The sequence below is a fragment of the Coregonus lavaretus genome, assembly GCF_964263955.1.
Source record: "Coregonus lavaretus genome assembly, chromosome: 9".
NCBI classification, from domain to species: Eukaryota; Metazoa; Chordata; class Actinopteri; order Salmoniformes; family Salmonidae; genus Coregonus; species Coregonus lavaretus.
This window is the reverse complement of record NC_139996.1, coordinates 28,153,733-28,163,709: the sequence shown is the minus strand read 5'-3', so window position 1 is coordinate 28,163,709 and position 9,977 is coordinate 28,153,733. Positions and strand designations below refer to the sequence as shown.

At 41.8% G+C, this 9,977-nt stretch overlaps 1 protein-coding gene across 1 annotated transcript in view; it reads left to right on the top strand.

Annotated features, from left to right (window-relative positions):
• Positions 1 to 755: 755 nt before the first annotated feature.
• LOC311135318 (semaphorin-3D-like) overlaps positions 756 to 9,977 on the top strand; it is a gene marked incomplete at its 3' end in the record, with an annotated part of 92,271 nt that continues 83,049 nt past the window's right edge. The window contains exon 1 of the mRNA XM_084169265.1: positions 756 to 785. The remainder of the gene's footprint in view (positions 786 to 9,977) is intronic.

Below are 9,977 nucleotides of genomic sequence, written 5' to 3'. Positions count from 1 at the left end.
TATAGGTGCTGGTTTGCAAAGAACACAGTGGCACAATCATACTACAATATCATTCATTCCTGCAACAAGGCCTTACCCATCTGCAAACGGGTTGAGGGAGAGAATACTCTTTAAAATGGATTGAAACAATATACTGTATACTGAGGCTATTAGGTTTTATGTTGGTTTAAATATTGTAGGGAGTTCAGGGAGTAGCCGCAGCTGGGACTGAAACCCAGGTCCAGCGGCTGTTAAGCCAACACCTTAACCATTATGCCAAGAGGTCCAAACCTCTTGACAAGGTCTCTAGCTGTTGCGTTAACATCACTACAATGTATACTAATCAATGTGGTTTTCCACCTATTTGGATGGAGGTTATACATCAGCGGTATGCAGTTTATAAACTAACAGAAGATATTTCTTATTATTAGAGGGGCAATGAGTGGGTGTTTGGCATCCCTACTTCCCTCCCTCGAGGCGAGATGCCACATATCCAACTCATCCCTCTCCATCCATTCAGCACGCGCGAGTGGAGTGCATAGCTAGTTCTTCGTGGACGGCGGTGACTTGGCTACCGAGCGTGCGTCAAACCGCTCTGAAGTGAGTAAAGGAAGGGCAGGGAAATATCGGGGCGATTTCGTTTGTGCACTTTTATCGCTGCTTGATATAGGCCAGCTAGCCCTTGCCAGGTGTATTGTAAGGTTTCGGGAATGTGTTGTTGAGCTCTGTGTGTGAGTTCAACTCCGGTCATCATTACGCACGGGAGGAATCCCGCTCCAGCAGCGACAAGACAACGTTGAGAACAGGTAAATTGCTAAATAATTACGTTTATTTCATATATTAGGAACAAATATGTAAAACACACATGTATGTTACATTTATGTAGAACATGGCCATGCATAATTCAAATGGTTAATCTGGTAAGAAAACTTTACAATGAATAGTCAAATTTGTTGCATTAGACATGTTGTTGGGTAAATATCTAATTGGGTGTTGGTGCTTTACGCAATGTTTTTCTGTAAGCGGAATGGTTTGATGTCTTCATAGCCTCATCAGTTTGCCAAAGGCTCTTATCTGCTGCGTGTTGAATTATGACTACTGGCAGAGTTAGAGCACCTCTAACTAAGTATTTATTAAAACACAGTAGGCCTACAAGAATAGTACGCAAACAGTTTACAGGTTTACATTGGTTTACTAACAAGTGGTGTATTTCAAAGCTATGTAGGTGTAGGACAAGGCGTTTTTATTTGATCTGTGGAGCTCAAATATAAGAGGTGGATAGTTCACATTATACAGACTACCATGAGCCAGGAGTTGATAAATGAATAAGCCTCATACACTATACACATTTTTCTCTCTTAATGATTTACAATGTTGTCTGTATCGCTCACAGACCATAAATACTGCATTCAATGTGGATGATAATATATATCCCGCTGGTATGTGAGGAGTATTTCAGAGAGACAGAGACAGAATGTTTAAGATGAGTTTGGTATGAGGACATTCTAACAGTCTTCTGACAGTAGTAAACTCTCCTCCTCTCTTCTGCACTTCTTCTCACCTCAGTGCTAATAGTCTGGGTTCTGTGTGTGTGTGTGTGTGTGTGTGTGTGTGCACGAGTGTGTGTGCGTGCGTGAGTGTGTGTATGTGTGTGTGTGTAACGTGTGTGTGGTACTGTCTCTTCACAGTGTTCACTCAGTGGTTTAATACCCTTCTGTCACAATCTGAAGTAGCGCAGCATGACATAAGATTAACTAAGAAATAATAGAATAGTTAATACACTTATATAGTATAATAATTCATATGAATGTCCACTTTTCTTTGGTAATGTGTGTGCGTGTTTGTGTTTGATAACAGCTTTAATAATGTGGCAGGCACACACACACAGTGTTCAGGGTGTCAGAGCAAAACCCAGTATGATACCCTGTGGTTTAACTGTACCAGTCAGTGTAAAGGGCAGGGCAGGAGAAAGACTCAGTCATGAACTGCTATTTAGTTATTCTAGCCACCCCACCCCAGCCTGCTCCCAGCTATTCATCTCTACAGCACTCAGCTCTGCTAAAGGTTTACCTAACACCCTACCACGAGCCAGTGTGTATGAGAGAGAGAGAGAGAGAGAGAGAGAGAGAGAGAGAGAGAGAGAGAGAGAGAGAGAGAGAGAGAGAGAGAGAGAGAGAGAGAGAGAGAGAGAGAGAGAGAGAGAGAGAGAGAGAGAGAGAGAGAGAGAGAGAGAGAGAGAGAGAGAGAGAGAGAGAGAGAGATTTCTCTCCTCTGTCTGGCAGTAGTCCAGTAGTGTCAGTCAGGGTGACGTGAGTAAATAAAGGCTGGCTAATTTTCTGCTGTCTCGCCTCAAAAAGACAACAGAGGAAAAACCTCCTGTGATTGGACTCTTTAGACAGCAGCCAATCATTACCTCAATTACCATGCCTTGTCAGACACGCTTAGGACTGATTAATGTATGCACAGGCATAGACACACACATAGTTGCAGGGACAGGGTGCAAACAAATGGCTGGGGGTTGATTCAGATACAGAAATCTATGTTTGAAAATATATAGCTTTTAGAAGAGGTAAAATGGATAGCAATTAAGAGGCCGTATCACACCTGCTGTTATGAAATAAAACAGAATCAAAGCTACAGTACCAGTCAAAAGTTTGGACACACCTACTCATTCAACGGTTTTTCTTTATTTTTACTATTTTCTACATTGTAGAATAATAGTGAAGACATCAAAACTATGAAATAACATATATGTTATATTTGAGATTCTTCAAATAGCCACCCTTTGCCTTGATGACAGCTTTGCACACTCTTGGCATTCTCTCAACCAGCTTCACCTGGAATGCTTTTCCAACAGTCTTGAAGAAGTTCCCACATATGCTGAGCACTTGTTGGCTGCTTTTCCTTCACTCGCCGTCCGACTCATCCCAAACCATCTCAATTGGGTTGAGGTCGGTGGATTGTGGAGGCCAGGTCATCTGATGCAGCACTCCATCACTCTCCTTCTTGGTAAAATAGCCCTTACACAGCCTGGAGGTGTGTTGGGTCATTGTCCTGTTGAAAAACAAATGATAGTCCCACTAAGCCCAAACCAGATGGGATGGCGTATCGGTGCAGAATGCTGTGGTAGCAATGCTGGTTAAGTGTGCCTTGAATTCTAAATAAATCACAGACAGTGTCAAGAGCAAAGCACCCCCACACCATAACACCTCTTCCTCCATGCTTTACGGTGGGAGCTACACATGCAGAGATCATCCGTTCACCCACACCGCGTCTCACAAAGACACAGCGGTTGGAACTAAAAATCTCACATTTGGAATCCAGACCAAAGGACACATTTCCACCGGTCTAATGTCCATTGCTCATGTTTCTTGGCCCAAGCAGTTCTCTTCTTATTATTGATGTCCCTTAGTAGTGGTTTCTTTGCAGCGATTCGACCATGAAGGCATGATTCACACAGTCCCATCTGAACAGCTGATGTTGAGATGTGTCTGTGACTTGAACTCTGTGAAGCATTTATTTGGGCTGCAATTTCTGAGGTTGGTAACTCTAATGAACTTATCCTCTGCAGCAGAGGTAACTCTAGGTCTTCCATCCCTGTGGCAGTCCTCATGAGAGGCAGTTTCATCATAGTGCTTGATGGTTTTTGCAACTGCACTTGAAGAAACTTTAAAAGTTCTTGAAATGTTCCGTATTGACTGACCTTCATGTCTTAAAGTAATGATGGACTGTCGTTTCTCTTTGCTTATTTGAGCTGTTCTTGCCATAATATGGACTTGGTCTTTTACCAAATAGGGCTATCTTCTGTATGCCCACCCCCCTACCTTGTCACAACACAGCTGATTGGCTCAAACTCATTAAGAAGGAAAGAAATTCCACAAATTAACTTTTAAAAAGGGACACCTGTTAATTGAAAGGCATTCCAGGTGACTACCTCATGAGGCTGGTTGAGAGAATGCCAAGAGTGTGCAAAGCTGTCATCAAGGAAAAGGGTGGCTATTTGAAGAATCTCAAAAATAAAATATGTTTTGATTTGTTTAACACTTTTTTGGTTACTACATGATTCCATATGTGTTATTTCATAGTTTTGATGTCTTCACTATTATTCTACAATGTAATTTTTTTTTTGAAAAACCCTTGAATGAGTAGGTGTGTCCAAATGTTTGACTGGTAGTGTATATCCAGCTGTACTGTACAGGCTCCAGTATGCATCAATATTCTGCTGTGTTTACAATGGTCCTCAGCTCCATTCCTGAACTGTGTGACAGCATCATGGGATTAATGTCTGCACTGGGATGAAAGCATTCCCTCTCTCTCAGAACTGCCCTTGTTTGGGGTTGAAGGTGTGTTTGTGTGTGTGTTTGCACGCTTGTTTGTGTAATTACTATATAATCTTTACTGACGTTTTATCAATAGCATTTCAGGATTTTGGGACGTTGAGCCAATGGAACTGTAGTCTGTTATGTTTTTTGTCAGACAGTATTTTGTTTGATTTGAATCGTGTCCACAGGAGGTTAGAAGACCTAGAATCACCTCTGCAGTAGGACGTTTTCTGACTGGTAATAGCATGTCCTTATATGGGTATCCTTTCAGATCCCTTCATACAAACAGAGAGGGATACCTTAGATGAGATGGTTTTCTTGTGTTTGTGTTGTGTGCACATGCTTGCTCAGAGTCCACGACATCCAGGTGGCACAGACAGCCTGGCTGGGTCTCATTCCCTCCTCTCTGTCCTCCTTATTTTCCTTAATGTATATTTCTGTCCCCATCCATTTCCTCTTGTTCACTTCTCTTCACAGGAAGCACTATGGCATAACAACCCGACGCAGTTCCCTCAGGTCTATGACCTAATGATCAACAATCAACTAATAGTATTCCACCCTCTAGCTCTCCATAGTATGGGAGTTTCCCACCCGTTCTCTAGCAGAAGGCATTGTGATGAGGGGTGATCAGTTTTGCCGTCTCCTCAGGCCACTGTGCTGATGTTAATGCAGCATTCAGATCTGTCAGTCCTTTTAGTCACAGGCTATTACTCCTATCAGTGTAGCTCTGAGGATGATTAGTGTTTAGGGTCACCTGTCCTGTTACTGTCAGTTGGCCTAACCCTCTCTCAGGTATGTAGGATTACACACACACGGACACACACAGACAGAACACCTGAGAGCTGTCTTCTGCACTAACCTGAGGGCTTTTCCATTCAGACATAATGGAAGACTAAACCGCTACATTAAACATGGAATGAGCCTCTATCAACAGCAGCACGAGTCTATTGTACTAGACTGTGGTGTTATATTACCTCTATAGCACTGGGCTACAGTATTCTCTGTCCTCTGTTGTCAGATAACAGTCTCAGCTCTGCCAGAACACACAAGGACCTCAGGGCTGGAAGCTGATACTTTTCCTCTGGTTTCCAGCTCTGAGAAGGTTTTCCTATAATGGCTAAACGGAAGGAATTCTGCTGTAATATCATCCCTTTGGAAATTCACCCATATTGATTGAATGGATTAAGTGTTTCGAGTGAAGTTAGTTTGTGAATTGCAGCAATTTGTTATCTGAAGTTTCCATAATAAATGGTCTCCAAAAAAGAGTAATCGTTGAAACATCCCCTAACCAAGCCCAGTTGTACTGAAATGTCCCCTGACTAGAGCTTACATTAGTACAGGAACTACATTTGTTCCTTATTGCACAGGATCAAATACTCACTGTACACCACTGACCATGGAGTGGGTGTTTGGTTTCCTTACCTCGTGTATTTGGCTTCATTCATTTTCCTTTTAATTTTGGGCATGGATGAGTTATGATAGCTATTTAAACCTCTAAGATTTGTTCCATCACTGTTCATTTAATCATCTCAGTTATCAGATTAGATGGATTCTCACATCAGCCTGTATGGAAGTATGTCAGGGAGTTCTATAGCAATCATATAATGGGTAATCAGTTCATCATACGCTTAGTTAATTTCAGTTTTTAAAGTAATTATAAAGAGATAAGCCCATTGTACTGCTCATTCCTATTGTGATAATCATATGCTGTTATTCTGATCAAAACGTCGGTAAACATCTCAAAGCAGGCTCTCGTTTCTTCCGATGTTGACTTTCTGTTCTGTTGGATAACTCAGATTCAAACTTCAGGGTGCAGCTGAACAGATATGATGCAATACAGACTAACAAAACACTTTTACATCCTACTACAACATATTACAGTGCCTTCAGAAAGTAGTCACACCCCTTGACTTTTTCCAAATTTTGTTGTCTTACAGCCTGATTTTAAAATTGATCAGATATCGTTTTTTTTATCACTAGCCTACACACAATAACCCATAATGACAAAGTGGAATTGGGATTTTAGATTTAATTTTACACATTAATAAAGAATGCAAAGCTGACATGTCTTGAGTCAATAAGTGTTCAACCCCTTTGTTATGTCAAGCCTAAATAAATTCAGGTGTAAAAATGTGCTTAACAAGTCACATAAGTTGCATGGACTCGCCCTCTGTGCAATAATAGTGTTTACCATGATTTTTGAATGACTACCTTATCTCTGTACCAACACATACAATTATCTGTAGGGTCCCTCAGTCGAGCAGTGCATTTCAAAGACATATTCAATCACAAAGACCAGGGAGGTTTTCCCATGCCTTGCAAAGAAGGGCACCTATTGGTAGATGGGTTAACATTTAAAAAGCAGAAATTGAATATACACTTTGGATGGTGTATCAATACACCCAGTCACTACAAAAATACAGGCTTCCTTCCTAACTCAGTTGCCGGAGAGGAAGGAAACCGCTCAGGGATTTCACCATGAGGCCAATGCTGACTTTAAAACAGTTACAGAGTTTAATGACTGTGATAGGAGAAAACTGAGGATGGATCAACAACATTGTAGTTACTCCACAATACTAACCGAATTGACAGAGTGAAAAGAAGGAAGCCTGTACAGAATACAACTAGTCCAAAACATGCATCCTGTTTGCAACAAGGCACTAAAGTAATACCGCAAAAAATGTGGCAAAGGAATTCACTTTTTGTCCAGAATACTGAGTACAACATTTACATTTTAGTCATTTAGCAGACGCTCTTATCCAGAGCGACTTACAGTTAGTGAATGCATACATGTTTTTTTGTTTTTTTCATACTGGCCCCCCGTGGGAAACTAACCCACATCCCTGCCGGCCAAACCCTCCCCTACCTTGGACAACGCTGGACCAATTGTGCGCCGCCCATGGGTCTCCCGGTCGTGGCCGGCTGCGACAGAGCCTGGACTCGAACCAGGATCTCTAGTGGCACAGCTAGCACTGCTATGCAGTGCCTTAGACCACTGCGGCACTCTGGAGTACAACTCTCCATATTTTCAAGTATTGTGGTGGCTGAATCATGTTATGGGTATTCATATAATCGGTAAGGACTGGGGAGTTTTTCAGGATAAAAAAGAAACGGAATGGAGCTAAACACAGGCAAAATCTGGTTCAGTCTGCTTTCTATCAGACACTGGGAGATTAATTCACCTTTCAGCAGGACCTAAAACACAAGCCCAAATCTACACTTGAGTTGCTTACCAAGTAGACAGTGAATTTTCCTGAGTAGCCGAGTTACAGTTTTGACTATCTATGGCAAGACTTGAAAATCAATTTGACAGAGCTTGATGAATTTTGAAAATAATAATGGGCAAATATTGCACTATCCAGGTTTGCAAAGGTCTTAGAGACTTACCCAGAAGCACTCACATACAGTGGCTTGCGAAAGTATTCACCCCCCTTGGCATTTTTCGTATTTTGTTGCCTTACAACCTGGAATTAAAATTGATTTTTGGGGGGTTTGTATCAATTGATTTACACAGCAAGCCTACCACTTTGAAGATGCAAAATATTTTTTGTGTGAAACAGACAAGAAATAAGACAAAAAAACAGAAAACTTGAGCGTGCATAACTATTCACCCCCCCAAAGTCAATACTTTGTAGAGCCACCTTTTGCAGCAATTACAGCTGAAAGTCTCTTGGGGTATGTCTCTGTAAGCTTGGCACATCTAGCCACTGGGATTTATGCCCATTCTTCAAGGCAAAACTGCTCCAGCTCCTTCAAGTTGGATGGGTTCCGCTGGTGTACAGCAATCTTTAAGTCATACCACAGATTCTCAATTGGATTCAGGTCTGGACTTTGACTAGGCCATTCCAAGACATTTAAATGTTTCCCCTTAAACCACTCGAGTGTTGCTTTAGCAGTATTCTTAGGGTCATTGTCCTGTTGGAAGGTGAACCTCCGTCCCAGTCTCAAATCTCTGGAAGTCTGAAATAGGTTTCCCTCAAGAATTTCCCTGTATTTAGCGCCATCCATCATTCCTTCAATTCTGACCAGTTTCCCAGTCCCTGCCGATGAAAAACATTCCCCAGCATGATGCTGCCACCATCATGCTTCACTGTGGGGATGGTGTTCTCGGGGTGATGAGAGGTGTTGGGTTTGCGCCAGACATAGCGTTTTCCTTGATGGCCAAAAAGCTCAATTTTAGTCTCATCTGACCAGAGTACCTTCTTCCATATATTTGGGGAGTCTCCCACATGCCTTTTGGCGAACACCAAACGTGTTTGCTTATTTTTTTCTTTAAGCAATGGCTTTTTTCTGGCCACTCATCCGTAAAGCCCAGCTCTGTGGTGTATGGTTTAAAGTGGTCCTATGGACAGATACTCCAATCTCCGCTGTGGAGCTTTGCAGCTCCTTCAGGGTTATCTTTGGTCTCTTTGTTGCCTCTCTGATTAATGCCCTCCTTGCCTGGTCCGTGAGTTTTGGTGGGCGGCCCTCTCTTGGCAGGTTTGTTGTGGTGCCATATTCTTTCCATTTTTTAATAATGGATTTAATGGTGCTCTGTGGGATGTTCAAAGCGTCAGATATTTTTTTATAACCCAACCCTGATCTGTACTTCTCCACAACTTTGTCCCTGACTTGTTTGGAGAGCTCCTTGGTCTTCATGGTGCCGCTTGATTGGTGGTGCCCCTTGCTTAGTTGTGTTGCAGACTCTGGGGCCTTTCAGAACAGGTGTATATATACTGAGATCATGTGACAGATCATGTGACACTTAGATTGCATACAGGTGGACTTTATTTAACTAATTATGTGACTTCTGAAGGTAATTGGTTGCACCAGATCTTATTTAGGGGCTTCATAGCAAAGGGGGTTAAAAATACATATGCACACACCAATTTTCCGTTATTTATTTTGTAGAAAGTTATTTTTTTCATTTCACTTCACCAATTTGGACTATTTTGTGTATGTCCATTACATGAAATCCAAATTAAAATCCATATAAATTACAGGTTGTAATGCAACAAAATAGGAAAAAACGCCAAGGGGGATAAATACTTTTGCAAGGCACTCTATGTAATGGCTGCCATGTGTTGCCTCAGGGGTGTGAATACATATTTAAATGAGACATTTCTGTATTTCATTTTCAATAAATAATCAAAAATGTCTAAAAACTTGTTTTCACTTTGTCATTTTGGGGTATTGAGTGTAGATGGGTGAGCAAAAACATATATTTAGTCAATTTTGAATTCAGGCTGTAACACAACAAAATGTGGAATAAGTCAAGGGGTAAGAAAACTTTCTGAAGGCACTGTATGTAGTTATTATATGGTAAATGCTGAGTATTTCACATATGTGTTGGGCTGGTGTGGTAAGCCCAACGCATCACCGGGGGCACACTACTTGCCCTCCAGGACATCTACATCACCCAGTGTCACAAGAAGGCCAATAATATTATCAACGACCTCAGCAACCTGAGCAACGGCCTGTTCACTCCGCTACCATTTAGAAGGCGGAGACAGTACTGGTACATCAAAGCTGGGACCGAGAGACTGAAAAACAGCTTCTATCTCCAGGCCATCAGACTGTTAAAGGGATACTTTGGCAATGAGGCCCTTTATCTACTTCCCTGGAGTCAGATTAACTCGTGGATGCCATTTTTATGTCTCTGCATGCAGTTTGAAGGAAGTTGCTAACTAGCATTAG